Below are 16488 nucleotides of genomic sequence, written 5' to 3' on the forward strand. Positions count from 1 at the left end.
TCAACGCACAGTTGTGTGGATAGCGAAATAACGCACGATGGGCAGTAGCGGATCTTGCCACGGGCAAGCAGGACTTTTGCCCGGGGCGCCGCCTTCCGGAGGGCGCCGCACCGTGGCAAGATCCGCCACTGCTGCCCGCTGTGTCCCCCGTCCGCCTCCGCTGCCCGGCCCGCTGTGTCCCCGCCTCCTAGGAAGGGAACTAGACGCTACGCGTCTAGTTTCCCTTCGTGGAGAGTACCTTTGCTGAGCGGTGCGCGATGACGTCATCGCGCACCGCACAGCAAAGGTCCTCTCCACGAAGGGAACTAGACTCTACGCGTCTAGTTTCCCTTCGTGGAGAGGACCTTTTGCTGTGCGGTGCGTGATGACGTCATCGCGCACCGCTCAGCATTCAAGCGGCGCTAGTAATGTACAGGGGGCGTAACTGACCACGCCCCCTGTATTAGGCCACGCCCCGTTTCCTGCCCGGGGCGCAGAGCGGCCTTGAACCGGCCCTGACGATGGGGGTAATTCAGAGTTGATCGCAGCAGCAAATTTGTTAGCAGTTGGGCAAAACCATTTGCACTGCAGGTGTGGCAGATGGGTGTAGTATGGTTTGCCGGCAGTCGGGGTCCCGGCGACCAGCTTACCAGTGCCTGAATAAGGACCGCCGGCATACCGACAGCTGGGCGAACGCAAATGAGCCCCTTGCAGGCTTGCTGCGCTCGCCATGCTGCGGGGCACAGTGGCACGCTGTGTGCACCACGCTATCTATTCTCCCTCCAGGGGGGTCGTGGACCCCCAAGAGGATGAAAAGATGTCGGTATGCCGGCAGTTTGGATTCCGGCGCTGGTATGGTGGTCGCCGGGAGCCTGGCCGCCGGCAACCTGAAGACCATCCGTGGCAGATATAACATGTGTAGAGAGAGTTAGATTTGGGTGGGTTATATTGCTTCTGTGCAGGGTAAATACTGGCTACTTTATTTTTACACTGCAATATAGATTTCAGTTCGAACACACCCCACCCAAATCTAAATCTCTCTGCACATGTTACATCTGCCCCCCTCAAGTGCACATGGTTTTGCCCAACTGCTAACAAATTTGCTGCTGCGATCAACTCTGAATTAGGCCCGATTAGTCAGCTTACCATTTATCATTGTATATTTGCGGGTCAACACCCGTTTTCTGTGTTAACTGCAAATATTAAGTATCCCCTGAATTTATCACTGAGGTATGGCAGGGTTTCCGTTTGGTAGGTCGACAGTCACTAGGTCGACCGCTATTGGTTGACACATGAAAATGGTTGACACATGACAGGTCGACACATGAAAAGGTCGACATGGCTTTTAAAGACTTTTTCATGCTTTACCATCCACGTGGACTATGATTGGTAATAGTAACATGTGCCGAGCGGTAGCGGAGCGAGCCATGGTACACTAGTTGGGGTTCCCGGTCATGTTACGGAAAAAATGACACCAAAAACAGTTAAAAAATCCACGTCGACCTTTTCATGTGTTGACCTGTCCAGTGTCGACCATTTTCACGTGTCCACTATTCTTCCATGTCAACCATGTCAATGTCGACCAATAGTGGTTCGACCTAATGACTGTCGACCTTAACATGGTTGACCATTCATACCAGAACCGGATGGCATTGGCAGCAGGTACCGGAGATCCCTCCATCCCCCCCCCCCCCCGGCAGCCTCAGCCCCCATCCATTTCTATGGGGGATGTGATGCTGCTAGAATTACCAATTTCCGTAATACGAAGCGTAAGGGAGATTGGCTCCCGCAGCATGGTGGTAGTCCATTGTAGCCTATGGGCTACATATCATGGATGCAGTACTGGAGGATTCCTCTAGATCCCTCAGATGGAAATAGGCGCTGTGCATGTTCGGTCAGTGGGGCCGTCCTTGCGCAGAAGCCCCGGCATCCCTTACAGCACACCGCAGGGTTGGGCTCCTTTTGAAGCCCCTATCCCTGCGCGTACATGTTAGTACATTTAACCAAAGTAACCGCGTATTGCAATGCGATCCTGGGCGCTAATATTGCTCCCAGATTGCTTTGAATTTCAGTTAATGAGAAATAGGCCCCATTGTGCTCTCTCTGTTTTATGCCTTATAGGGGGATATTCAATTACCTGCACCGACTGCGGGTGTAAAAGTCTCGCCGGGGGGGCTATCTAATTAGCCCCGATAAGCCGGAGCGTGCTGCGGCTTATCGGGGATTTCGTTTCACCGGCAGACGAAGCAAAATCCCCGATAACAGTCCCGTTTTCATCTGAAAACGGGTCTATTTCACCCGAAAACACACAGGCTTCACTGAACCTGTGTATTTTCAGGTGAAAATGCACTTTTTTACGGCCGGTCAAATCGAATAGGCCGACCGCAAAACCTGAAGATACATCGGGAGTTTTTACTCCTGATGTCTCTTCGGGGGGTAATTGAACACCCCCCATAGTGTCCATCCTACAAACTGACAAATGACAGTAATTTCTCATTTCACTATAATTCTCCAGTGAAAAATATAGAGGGTTATTTATCAAAGCATGGAGAGAAATAAAGTGCTAACCAAGCGGCTCTTGTCATTTTTCAATGTGTTTATATAGTGCGATAGATCTGCATTACAAGACACACCAAGAGCAATAACTACAGCGCCACCAGCAGGCTTGGAGGAGAAATAAAAGAAAAACAATTCTTGTGGTTCATAAAAGTGATTATTTGCAAAGTATATTTCCAAAGTGCGCACTGCGGCCTGTTTAGTATCAGCCACCGTATTGTCAGACGCAGTCATGTATGTAAAACCCACTACCTACTGTACTGAGAGAGTTAACTGAATGACAAGCACCCTAATGTAATAAATAAGGGGAGCTCGGGAGCTGAGATTGGAAGGTCTGTGTGCAGCGTGTTTGCATTTCATAGATACTTAGAATTTTATCCGCTGCAGATGGCTTCAAAGAGCTGCAGACAGTGCAGAGAGAGCAGGGCTGGAGAAGGAATAGGCCTTCATATGGCGATAAACTGCAGATGTTTGTTGAAAGGAGAAATCTGCCACAGACAAGTTAAGAAGCAGCCGTCTCATAATGATTAATAGCATCTGTTCTGCACATTTCACCTCCCTGATTACCGCGCAGTAATTGATAAAAATACAACTATAGGATATATCATGTCGGCACAAATGAATACTGTCCCGTTCATTACTATGGAATGTTATATAGCGTTGTAAGGATTAGTATAATCTCTCAATTACTAACAGGACATTATGACGCTGCATTATTTACAAAACAATAACATAACAATAATCATTTTTAAATAGGGAAAAGACTTCCCAATGATCACAAATGGAAAAGACAAACTTAATATATTATTTGTACGGACAAGGCTACGGGGTTGATCCTATTAGCTGCGATGAACTTTACGGCGGACTGAATTCACACAAAAGTGCTCGCTCCGAGCACTTTGGTGCGAATGCAGGCCGAAACCAGCCCGTGAAGAGTGCGAGATCGGGTGTCGTTGACGGCATTTAAGCACCGCGGCAAACGGCAGATTGGACCCTTCGCGGGTAGGATCGACCCCTATTGAATCGTGTAACAGTATCAATTTTGGGTGCAGGACTATGGGGGCTATTCAGAGTTGGTCGCAGATTCTGCTCTCGCAGAAAAATCTGCGACCATCTACTCACATGCTGGTGGCCGCCCAGCACAGGGCAAAGTCGCCCAGCATGTGCGGTGCCACCCTGCGATACAATAGCAATTTAATTTGTCTTGGCACCAGAAAATCACTAAGCATATGAACCAGGGCTGTGTCAGTACTGTATCCTGACTGGAAGAGGTATTGTGGGTAGAAAAGGGCACTTTGTCAGTAACCTCCACTAGACATGGAGGGTTTACTGCTGGTCTGATGGAGTTTTTGGAATGTCTGACAACTGCTTTGTTTAGTCACAAATGAATTCTCTCTCGGAATTGTTCAGCTATTCTTGCAAATACCAGTTACATTAATGCTATTTAAAAAAATTGGTCATAGCTGAGACCAGTGATGGGATACAATCCCTGGGTAATTGTGTCAATTGTTTCAACAGCCAGGGGGTTGACTTATCAGCCCGAGAGGGCAGATAACCCACACTCGCCAGCCTGAAGCCTTAGACAACATCTATGGACCCAGACAGAGGGTAATTAGTTCAATTCCATTCATTAATAAAACATATCGTTTGGGCAAATATATGGACACATTGCACAATACAATCCCGTTCATTAATAGAGTTTTGTATGGTGCTGTTTGTATACAATATGTGTGTGTGTGTGTGTGTGTGTGTGTGTGTGTGTGTGTATCATTGGATGGAGACACATGTGGAGGCTAACTAGCTGTTACTTTACCTACTACTATTGTGGATAAATCCAGTAAAACCACAACCAAGACTTGAATTTTGCTTTCATTGATTGAGTCGTGTTATGAACATCCATCATCTTGTGAAAGACTCTTAGAAACACTGTTGTAAAATCCTTGTTGTGAAAATTTTTCTTAGAAATTGATATAACCCCTGATGAAGTCATTGGGACAAAACGTGTAGGGTTGCTCTAACATCATCCACACTTGTATTGAAAAGCTTCTATCAAAGAATTATTAGGTACTCCCTATGTATTATTAACACCAAGTATTGGGATTCAAATATGAACTTTGCTTTTGTGAAAAGCTGATTGAGGATGTAAATTCTTTTTTGATTGTAATGCTTTTAATATGATTAAATGTATTGAATGTTAAGATTATTATTAGTCCTTAGTAGGCCAAAGGGCAAAATTTCTGGGTGGAAAGAATACACTTGCCCATATATATATCACTAGTTGTGCACATTTTGCACAGTGCACAAATGCAGTCTTTATGCCTTTTGGTCACTAGGTGAACAATTACAAGGAAGCTCAGTATACACAATGGGGGTAATTCCAAGTTGATCGCAGCAGGAATTTAGTTAACAATTGGGCAAAACCATGTGCACTGCAGGTGGGGCAGATGTAACGTGCAGAGAGTTAGATTTGGGTGGGGTGTGTTCAATCTGCAATCTAATTTGCAGTGTAAAAATAAAGCAGCCAGTATTTACCCTGCACAGAAACGAAATAACCCACCCAAATCTAACTCTCTGCACATGTTAAATCTGCCTCCCCTGCAGTGCACATGGTTTTGCCCAATTGCTAACTAAATTCCTGCTGCGATCAACTTGGAATTACCCCCAATGTGTAGAAACGGAACCTTTAACTCTTCACTGCCCAGGGAAGCTAGATGACAGACTGATGAGACGGGGTAATGAGAGTGTGGCATCAGTAAGCACAGATAAGAATACGGCTTTGCACCCAGGGGTAATGCACAGACTAATCCTGTAATCAGGTCACAGTGTCTGTGCATTTTGTCAATGGGTTTTTCTGCCATTGCTTCAGTTTTGTCACCAGTATTTTAAATGAGGAGATGCATTTCCTGCACACGTCTGAGGTGCACATCTATGAACCGGAGCCGTGTGGCCCAGTGACTCCAGCAATAGCTTAAAGGTTCCATTAATAAACTTCATTTGAATAGGGATATTTTTGTGCCGGAAATACACATAATACAGTATAGGTAGCAGATAAAATCTGACAAACCTGAATCATTTATGGGACACATCTCATTTGTCATCCGTTTCCTGATTTATCTATATCAGAATAAGGGGAAATGAGCAATTAGAGCCCATACAAAGGTCACTTTAATTAATAACCAAAATGTTAGATATGTCCTTAAAATTGCAAACGTTAGGCGAGATGTAATAGCGTCCGAGATGGCCAGAGATTCGGATTGCCGGCTGATCTTGGACGTTTTTTTTTTAAAGGGGCAGTCGTTTTAAAGGCTTGGTTTGCTGCTTTAAAAAAAAGTTCCCCTAATGTTTGTGAATTCCACATAACTGCTGTAACTTTTCCTACAACAGTCTTCTATATCTTAGAGGACCTTGAGTTTGTGTATGTGTGTATGTATGTGTGTGTGTGGCATACTTGCCTACCCTCCCGGAATGGCCGGGAGGCTCCCGAAAATCGGGTGACCCTCCCGGCCCCCCGGAAAGGTGGGCAAGCCTCCCGCTGAATCGCGTCATCGTAGCTCCGCCCCCCGCTATGCAGCGCCTCGTTTCTCGGCACAGCACAGCGGGGGGTGGAGTCACGATGACGCGACCCTGAATCAACGCCCCCGGACCGCCCATCCTGCTGCCGGCCACGCCCCCGAACCAACCGTCCTGCTGCCAGCCACGCCCCCATTCACCTACAACGCTGCCTCCTCCCGGAGGAGGAGGCAGCAAAGTAGGTAAGCCTGGTGTGTGGAGGTGATGGTGGTGGTGTGAGGGGGTAACAATTACAGGTAGGCCAGGTGGCACCTCGGTAAGTTATGATCAGTCCGGCATCACTATTATGCCCCCAGGAATACATTATACACATGTATTGTGTGCACCTCGGGTCTGACCATTACATCTACCACCTCTCTCCCATATTTAAAATCTGCCACTACACAGAGAGTCGGGGTGCCAGCCAGGGGGCTTATTCCGTGCGACCACCTTTCAGCATTTTATAAAATAAATGTGTCTGTGCAGTGACCAGATATACAACCAGACGGGTGCGGCAGGTGGACAGACGGATCACATAAACCTAAATCTGGCAGAATTATGTGCAAAATAAATCTAATGCATTATACATGAATAAACCATATGCTTGGAAAATTAACATTTATTTGAACTAAATAGTTCCTGCAGTTAGCAGCGTGTAATAAGTCACTTTCAATTAAAGCTGTCTCTGTGCTACAGAAATACACAGAATAAATCAGCAAAGCTACATAATCGAGGCTATTAGCAGAGTCAATAGACTCCCTGGAACTCAAATTTCGACTCCACTTTAGAGCAACTTTCTCTGACAAGTGAATGTCCTATTACCAACCTGATCTTATCTAGAGGTATTATTATAGAGCAGTAAGGGAGGCTTCGTTCCACCGGCTCTAATGTGATTTTTGATTAATAGTGGGATTTTTACGTGACAAGAATATTTCTTCTAGGCAAACGTTTCCTCATGTATCTTTACTTGAACTAACTTGTTCCTGGCAGACGTATCGCTCCCTGTAACTTGTACTACAAATGTCAGTGTCTGTCTCTCACTCCGGCACAATTCTGGCTTCCAATTGTTTTCTGGGCCCTTTGCTGGGGGGAGCAGATCTTTAACTGAGCTTTGTTGACCTTCAGCAAATTACAAATGACCTTCCAAAATGTTCCAGGGTTGAGCCTGCGCCTGTCATTTTAGTGGAGGGAGATTATCCGTAGAGTCATGTAAACGTCATATAATATTGTCATCCACTTTATGATATTACATATAGCGCACACATGTTCCGCAGGGCTGTTCCATCTGGAAGATAACTGTAGATAAATACATTGATGGCAACCAATGAAATAAAACACTTGCCCTTATTTATCAATAAGTGATAGATTTCACTGTGCACCAGCCAATCAGCTTCTAACTTCCGTATCACAGGCTGTGTTTGAAAAATGACAGTAAGGAGCGGATTGGCTGGTGCAATTTATCACTTACAGTGAAATGTATCACTCATTGATAAATAAGGGCAACTGTTTTATGAAGAATAATTGACACATATCGGTAATGATGACGCTGTTGGATAATTCATTATCGTGCAACTTTTTCTACGTGTTTGTTTTTGTAGCCTATACTATGTATATTAATTTATATAGTATATACTATAATATATATATATATATATATATTGTATAGCACATACTATGCTATGTATACTAGCCTATACTTATAGGCTGTACAAGTAAAAGTGACCTCAGAACGAGATTTTCCCCAGATAGTAATACGAGAAGTTGACACAAATGTGACAGTAAATAAAGGTATCCTAGATTCATTGGGGTAAATTTACTACGGTGGGGTAAATATCATTGGGGTAAATATTCATTGGGGTAAATATCACCAGTTCTAAATATTTTACAACTGGGGATATTGCTCTTAGCAACCAATCAGATTCTACTAAACATTTATCTAACTGCTTCTAGAAGATAATAGAATCTGGTTGCTATGTGCTAATTTTACCAGTTCTAAAAACTCCCACCTTAGTAAATTTACCCCATTGTGTCTGATCCTTTTTCTTTCCAGACACCATTGATTTAGTTTTGAATTTATAAATGTTTCTTTAAATGTTATTTAAGGGTCTGCTAAATTGTAGGCAGATCGTAATATTTGTAGGGGTCATTCCGAGTTGATCGCTCGCTAGCAACTTTTTGCAGCGCTGCGATCAGATAGTCGCCGCCCACAGGGGAGGTGTATTTTCGCTTTGCAAGTGTGTGAACGCCTTTGCAGCCTAGCGGTACAAAACGTTTTGTGCAGTCTCTGAGAAGCTTTGGACTTACTCAGCCGCTGCGATCACTTCAGCCTGTTCTTGTCTGGAATTGACGTCAGACACCCGCCCTGCAAACGCTTGGACACGCCTGCGTTTTCCCAAACACTCCCAGAAAACGGTCAGTTGACACCCACGAACGCCCTCTTCCTGTCACTCTCCTTCCGATCGGCTGTGCGAATGGATTCTTCGTTAAATCCATCGCCCAGCACCGATCCTCTTTGTACCCGTACGACGCGCCTGCGCATTGTCGTGCACACGCATGCGCAGTTTTGCCGAGTTTTAACCTGATCGCAGCGCTGCAAAAAGTTGCTAGCGAGCGATCAGCTCGGAATGACCCCCTATATCCAATGTAACTAGTACTTCAAATAATTACAATTTCACAGTCATTCATTTATTATTGTATCTATTAACCCCACAAGATATATTTCCTATATTTGTTCCGACCACCAGGAACACCGCGCTCCCAAGATGTCCCTGAATTTGGGGTGCACCTCAGAGCATAGCCTAGCCTCAGAATATCCATGTCAACTGTCATTTTTCCTTATTAATTAATTGGCACTTCAGGGAATTAATTGTTTGCAAACTTCCATCATATCCGATCACATCTGCCTCATTTTTTTTCTCTGCCGCCTTAAAATACGTAGAAAATTGGGATCATAAATTATCTCAATCATCTCTCAAGTCGGAGCCTGCCAAAACATTTAATAAGTTAATAGGGAGCAATTTCTCAACATGTCACATCTGATGCTATTTCAGTGGAGTTAAGAACAGATCCACTGTGTGTATGATAAATGTTATTGGAAAGCTCCTCTGTGGAGCCATGTATACATTATATCACAGAGCAGGAGCCTATAACCAGGGCATCAAATTCAGTACTGGGCAGTGGCATCAAACTTGGGAGGCCATTCATGGCGTAATTCAATGACAAGCCTTTCCCATGATGGGCTGTCCTCACTGAGCTTTCACACCCATTACCCCATCACGATACCATTTTATACGAGATACAGGTTGGTTTTATTGACACGGGAGCAGGCTCCAGACCTGGACTCCTCCTAATGTGACTCAGCTACGGAGTTTGAACTGCGGCCAGGAATACTGAGTGTTATTAGGTTTATTACAAGTATCTTAGAGCCATGCCCCAACAGTGCACATCTAATTAGGGCAATTATTTGTTTGTAGGCCTCAGCTTTACAAGTGTTGAGGCCTACTTGGATAGAGACAGAGATAGCTTGTCAATGACATGTTTTATTTAACGTTGCCGAAAATAACCTCAATCAAAATTGCTCATCGAGGTAAATACAAAATAATATAGAATAATGTAGCAAGAATAAAAGATTAATGCAAAAAAGCACCTGCATACAGTAAAAGGAAACAACCAGTTGCATTATCCTACCAAGCACAGGAATAAACTATGATTATATGAACAGCAGATAAAGGAGGGAGAAAGAAATATACGGACAGGCTTTATAGTTACCTCTGAGTCTTTCTCCCTACCCTTCTCTTTCTCTTCTTTCCCTCACTGTCATCCATCTGTTTTCCAATATTTGCAAGGTACCCACAAATATTAAGTATCCCCTGAATTTATTAACAGAGGACCAAATCAGATATCGGAGACATCTGATGCGATCCCCCGTTTCATCTGCAAATGCAGCCTCCATAGTACTGCTTCATGGACACTTTTTCCAAGCTGCATTTCGGAGACTGATCCTGGTAGCTATCTCCATCTGAAGATCCATTGTAACCTATAGTCACCCTCCACTCGCACATGTACAGAGAAGAGACCATGCATGCACACGTGTCTTCAGATGGCAGGAGCTGCGGGGTGCAAGCTCGGGAATGTATTGCATTCTGGGTCTTGGTAAATCTGGCAGATCATCCCCTATCCTCTTTCTATGGGGGTTGTGGCTTCAGTCAGGAATGGAGAGATTGCAACAGATATCTGATATCTGCTGCGATCCTTCAGTCACACATTACAGTGATACTAAATATTTGTGATTACCCCCTGAAAATAGGAGTTTTTGGGGAATAAGCCAGAAATATTTAATGATAAATTGGCCCCTTACTCTATGCCTCACACTACTAACATCTAAAAGGGCATACACACAGTGCGATTGCGCCTATAGGCAGATTGCAGTACGCAATTTCCCTTGATCACCCCAGAGCTAAAATCCACCGACATTGAGTATACATACAGTACGATTTTGGCTCTGGGCGATTTTTGTTATGGTCAGTTTTGACTATACTATGTACTAGATTGTACACTTTATAGTCAAAATTGACCTGTCTGCACTGTCTATTTTTTATTTTTACTTGCGATGCCGAACCCGCGGGATCGCGCATCGGCATCGCAAGCTGTATACACATGATGTGATATGCACTATGGGTCTAGTTCAGGCTGGCTCGCAGTGTGCGATCCACCCGCAAAAATTACTAAAAAGATGCATGCGCAGTGCCCGTTTCTGTGGGGGGCGCAGAAAATGCCATCGCGCAAAGGTATCGGGGGGTGGTGCGGCAACGCTCCGTTTCCCAGATGGAGCATTGCAGGGTGGAGGCCGGCAAAAGGGGTGATGCGGCGTGACGGAGGGCATGATCGCGGTGGCTGCGTGACGTCACACGCAGCCGCCGCGATCGGAAACATTGCAGCTAGCCTCAATTTCTGCTAACAAGCAGAAATTGCAATGTGATCGCAATTTCTGCTTGTTAAAGGTGGGTGAGGCTCCGGTCAGCATGCTGGGAGGCCTTGTCCTGCGATGGGGGGCCAACCGTGTGCTAACAAAAGGATTGCAAATTCTGCTAATTAGCAGAATTTGCAATCCTTACTGAATTAGGCCCTATGTTTACTACTGATATAGAATATATAGCCCATATTGGTAGTTATATCGCACCGTGTGCATACCCCATAACTTCATGTTATATCATGGTCACTTTTCACTTCCATGTAATCGTAAGAGAGTGACGAGTGAGAGGAAACCACTGTAGGTTCCCCAATGGGTGTGCATCAACGATATTATGGTTGACAGTCATTAGGTCGACACTAAATTGCATTAGGCCGACAGGTACAAATGGTCGACACACAAATGGTTGACACATGGTTTTTGGGGCCAAATCTTGTATATTTCATGTTATTTGCCCACCATCAGTACAAACGTGCACCCTTGCGGGATCACATTGCTCACCATGTTTTCGGGCGAGGGGCTCACTTCTCTCACCAAAAGTTACTATTCCCGATAGATGTCCTTGTGGATAGTAAATCAAGGAAATGTTGAGAAAACATGTTTAAAACACCAAAAACATGTCGACCAATGTCATGTCGATCTTTCGAACCTGTTGAGCTTTTGTACCTGTCAGCTTTTAGTACTTGTCAACATAATGCATGTGTTGACCTATTAACTGTCGACCAATACATAGTCGTCTTGTCATCTGGATAACCCCCCCCCCAATAAAGTTGGAGGGTTTTCGGCACATGTCAAACCTGTAATCTGTACTTGAAAAAGTTAACGGTGCTCTTGAGTTTTCCAAATATCTGTGTCAGTTCTTGGACCCACCCGAGCTGCGGCCAGTGATACAGCAGTCTGCTGGGCTTGCTTCCTGACTGATCACCGGGAAGTGCCGGCAGAGGCTGCATGGTGATTAACTGGAATCGGATTCGGAATGAGCCGGTTTCCTATGTGACGTAGTCCTGTGCTGTGTTGATACGAGGTGTGACCTGCAATAAAACAATTATGTGCCATATAAATGATCACTTTGATTACTTCTATTCATTTGTCTCTTAATAAGTTTGTCTTGTCATTTTTAATTTGTACTTACAAAATCATCAGTGACATCTCTATGTGTATTAAATGGCATTTACCAAAAACTGTAGGGTAACTTGGAGACTATATTACATAGAAAACTGTTACATTTACTGAAATTATTATTTTTCCCCCACTTTAACGTATTTTAGCTTGTCATTCCCCCCCCATTTTTTTTTTAAGGTATTTAATTTGGAAATTCTCAAATACAAAAATAAACAATAAGATAATTTTTTTGATCGGGATCAGCAAATCAGCAAAATTCAACATGTTACTTTTCCTTCCTTCCCCTGACTCAGGTGTCAGGGGATCGGGGAACTGCCCCAATCCATTGCAGATGTATGGATGAGGGGGGGTGTAAATAAAGGGAGCAAACCAAGTGTACGTATAAGGGGGAGGGGACTGCAAAGATGCATACAGCTTTTTATACGGGTGAATACAGTAATTTTTTGTGTGCACTTGGGAACACATGCGCCCGATTATTCCCCAACCCTGCCTCAGACACAAAGTTTTAAAATACTTTCTTCACCTGGGATGTTCTAGATAATGAGAAAAATAAGATTAGTTAATTGTGTGAAATTACTTCCACTAGTTAGTTTAGACATTGTTTAAACAATTTTTTTATGGTTTTTATTATTATTATTTTTAATATTTGGAACATTAGATACCCCATCTGTGTCACTTGTATCTGTGTGCCCCTCCCCTTTAGAATGTAAGCTCTCACAAGCAGGGTCCTCTTCCCTCATGTGCTTTTACGTCTCTTACTTAACCTATCTTCTCTTCAGTACTCCCTTTGATGGCACCAAATCCTTCGGTTTTCTGCCACCCTGATACTTATGTCAGTGCTGTCTACTGACGCAGCCATGTTTATATGGGATCCGGTCTAAAGATCGACAGTGTCTAGGTCGACAATGTTTAGGTCGACCACTATAGGTCGACAGTCACTAGGTCGACAGGGTTTCTAGGTCGACATGTGCTAGGTCGACAGGTCTAAAGGTCGACATGAGTTTTTCACATTTTTTTTATTTTTTTTATTTTTTCATACTTAACGATCCACGTGGACTACGATTGGAACGGTAAAGTGTGCCGAGCTAAGCGGTAGCGGAGCGAAGGCACCATGCCCGAAGCATGGCGAGCGAAGCGAGCCATGCGAGGGGACGCGGTTCACTAATTTGGGATCCCGGTCACTCTACAAAGAAAACGACACAAAAATAAAATAAAAATCCTCATGTCGACCTTTAGACCTGTCGACCTAGAAACCCTGTCGACCTTCCATCCATGTCGACCTAGTGACTGTCAACCTATAGTGGTCGACCTAAACATTGTCGACCTAGACACTGTCGATTTGATGAACCACACCCGTTTATATACCCTGTACTTGTCCTATATTGTATTGAACTGTAAGTCACTGTCTTCACGTTTTGCTTATTTGTTTACTCTGTAATTGGGCGCTGCGGATCCTATGTGGCGCCATATAAATAAATGATACAGGTTGAGTATCCCTTATCCAAAATTTAAAATCACACATTTTTGGTTCCGCTACAGAGATAATGACACATATACATATATATTATATTATATATCTGTATAATATATCTATATATACACATAATATATAATATATATGTTATTATCTCAGTAGGGGACCCAAAAATGTAAGATTTTGAATTTTGGATAAGGGATACTCAACCTGTAATAATAATTAAGATAAGACTTAAATTGGCGCAAAATGACATTATTTCCAACGCTTGGCCACAGTCAATCAGGGCTGAGGGTTCTCCTTCTGTACTCTCTGTGACAGATATAGATAGACGCTACTAGTTACTGCTTTGTGTTCTGTTTTATTACAGTAAACCACAAGATATCCCTGTGACACAATACAGACTGTGGTGACATTGTAATCGGATACTACGTAAAAAGAAGAAGCACCATATAACAGTAACATGCTTAATAAAAGATGTAATTGGTCCCAATGATCTAAGTAATTAGACTCTTTACTGATGTTTCCTTTCTGTTCATTCAGGATCCAAGGACGTTCTTACATGACAAAACATACACATAACCTCACATGTCCTGACAGCAGATCTAGATGTAGAACTGTATATGAATTACTATAGGAAGTACGTCTTTTATGAGGCTGGAAACAACTAGTTCTAGATCCAGTAGATCCAGTCTTGGCCTCCCAGGTGCCCAGCAGTCAGTCAGGAACCCACGCGTGTTCTCTCCTCTTCCATATACTTCATATTACAGGCGCTGCTCTCAAGCTCACAAATATCTCACCGACTTGGATGATAAATTCCTGATACAGTAAAAGTCTTTCCTAGACAATTGGAGCAAGATAATTATCATTATTGTTGTGTTATTTTTATGCACCATGTTTTTTTATTACTATTTCTAATTGTTGTTGGTGTACTTTTTTTATATTATTATTCCGCCTGTTTCCACCCACAGTCCAATAACATACTGGTACTGTAGGTTAAATGGCTGCTGGCAAAATGGACTGTGTACACCAAACAATGACCTGCGCTAAAATACACTATATAAGAAATGACCTGCGCTAGAATACACTATATAAGAAATGACCTGCGCTAGAATACACTATATAAGAAATGACCTGCGCTAGAATACACTATATAAGAAATGATCTGCGCGAGAATACACTATATAAGAAATGATCTGCACGAGAATACACTATATAAGAAATGATCTGCACGAGAATACACTATATAAGACATTACCTGCGCTAAAATACACTATATAAGAAATAATTTGCGTAAGAGCAAATTTGTAAATTTAATATATCTCAAACTTCAACAATATACGAACTTTTACTTCATAAAATAAAAATGTTCTAATGTGGGGTTCAAACTCCTGTTTTCCACATGCTGCACAATGCAAGTTTCCTCTAGGAAGGGCTGAAATCACAAATTGTGGGGCCCAGGACTGACAAAATAGGCAGCCCCCTCTCGTCTCTCCACACCTGCACTGTCTATACAGCCCCCTCCTGTCTCTCCACACCTGCACTGTCTATACATCCCCAGCCAGCCCCTCCTGTCTCTCCACACCTGCACTGACAGCCCCCTTCTGTCTCTCCACACCTGCACTGTCTATACAGCCCCCTCCTGTCTCTCCACACCTGTACTGTCTATACAGCCCCAGCCAGCCCCCTCATGTCTATCCACACCTGTACTGTCTATACAGCCCCAGCCAGCCCCCTCCTGTCTCTCCACACCTGCACTGTCTATACAGCCCCAGCCAGCCCCCTCATGTCTATCCACACCTGCACTGTCTATACAGCCCCCTCCTGTCTCTCCACACCTGCACTGTTTATACAGCCCCAGCCAGCCCCCTCCTGTCTCTCCACACCTGCACTGTTTATACAGCCCCAGCCAGCCCCCTACTGTCTCTCCAGCCCTGCTCTGTCTATACAGCCCCAGCCAGCCCCCTCCTGTCTCTCCACACCTGCACTGTCTATACAGCCCCAGCCAGCCCCCTCCTGTCTCTCCACACCTGCACTGTCTATACAGCCACAGCCAGCCCCCTCCTGTCTCTCCACACCTGCACTGTTTATACAGCCCCAGCCAGCCCCTCCTGTCACTCCACACCTGCACGATCTATACAGCCCCAGCCAGCCCCCTCCTGCCTCTCCACACCTGCACTGTGTATACAGCCCCAGCCAGCCCCCTCCTGTCTCTCCACACCTGCACTGTCTATACATCCCCAGCCAGCTCCTCCTGTCTCTCCAGCCCTGCTCTGTCTATACAGCCCCAGCCAGCCCCCTCCTGTCTCTCCACACCTGCACTGTCTATACAGCCCCAGCCAGCCCCCTCCTGTCTCTCCACACCTGCACTGTCTATACAGCCCCAGCCAGCCCCCTCCTGCCTCTCCACACCTGCACTGTCTATACAGCCCCCTCCTGTCTCTCCACACCTGCACTGTCTATACAGCCCCAGCCAGCCCCCTCCTGTCTCTCCACACCTGCACTGTCTATACAGCCCCAGCCAGTCCCCTCCTGCCTCTCCATACCTGCACTGTCTATACAGCCCCCTCCTGTCTCTCCACACCTGCACTGTCTATACAGCCCCAGCCAGCCCCCTCCTGTCTCTCCACACCTGCACTGTCTATACAGCCCCAGCCAGCCCCCTCCTGCCTCTCCACACCTGCACTGTGTATACAGCCCCAGCCAGCCCCCTCCTGTCTCTCCACACCTGCACTGTCTATACATCCCCAGCCAGCCCTTCCTGTCTCTCCAGCCCTGCTTTGTCTATACAGCCCCAGCCAGCCCCCTCCTGTCTTAAACATCCTAATGATACTCGGTG

General features: G+C 44.8%; 1 long non-coding RNA gene across 1 annotated transcript; it reads right to left on the reverse strand.

Moving 5' to 3' along the window:
• Positions 1–6751: 6751 nt before the first annotated feature.
• Positions 6752–14491, reverse strand: LOC134943313 (uncharacterized). Its single transcript, XR_010181461.1, has 3 exons — positions 14450–14491; positions 11851–12084; positions 6752–7369 (listed from the first exon to the last, which is right to left on the reverse strand). It is a non-coding gene; the product is annotated as an uncharacterized LOC134943313 (long non-coding RNA).
• Between the last annotated feature and the right edge of the window lie 1997 nt (positions 14492–16488).

This window comes from Pseudophryne corroboree, chromosome 7, assembly GCF_028390025.1.
Source record: "Pseudophryne corroboree isolate aPseCor3 chromosome 7, aPseCor3.hap2, whole genome shotgun sequence".
Classification (NCBI taxonomy): domain Eukaryota; kingdom Metazoa; phylum Chordata; class Amphibia; order Anura; family Myobatrachidae; genus Pseudophryne; species Pseudophryne corroboree.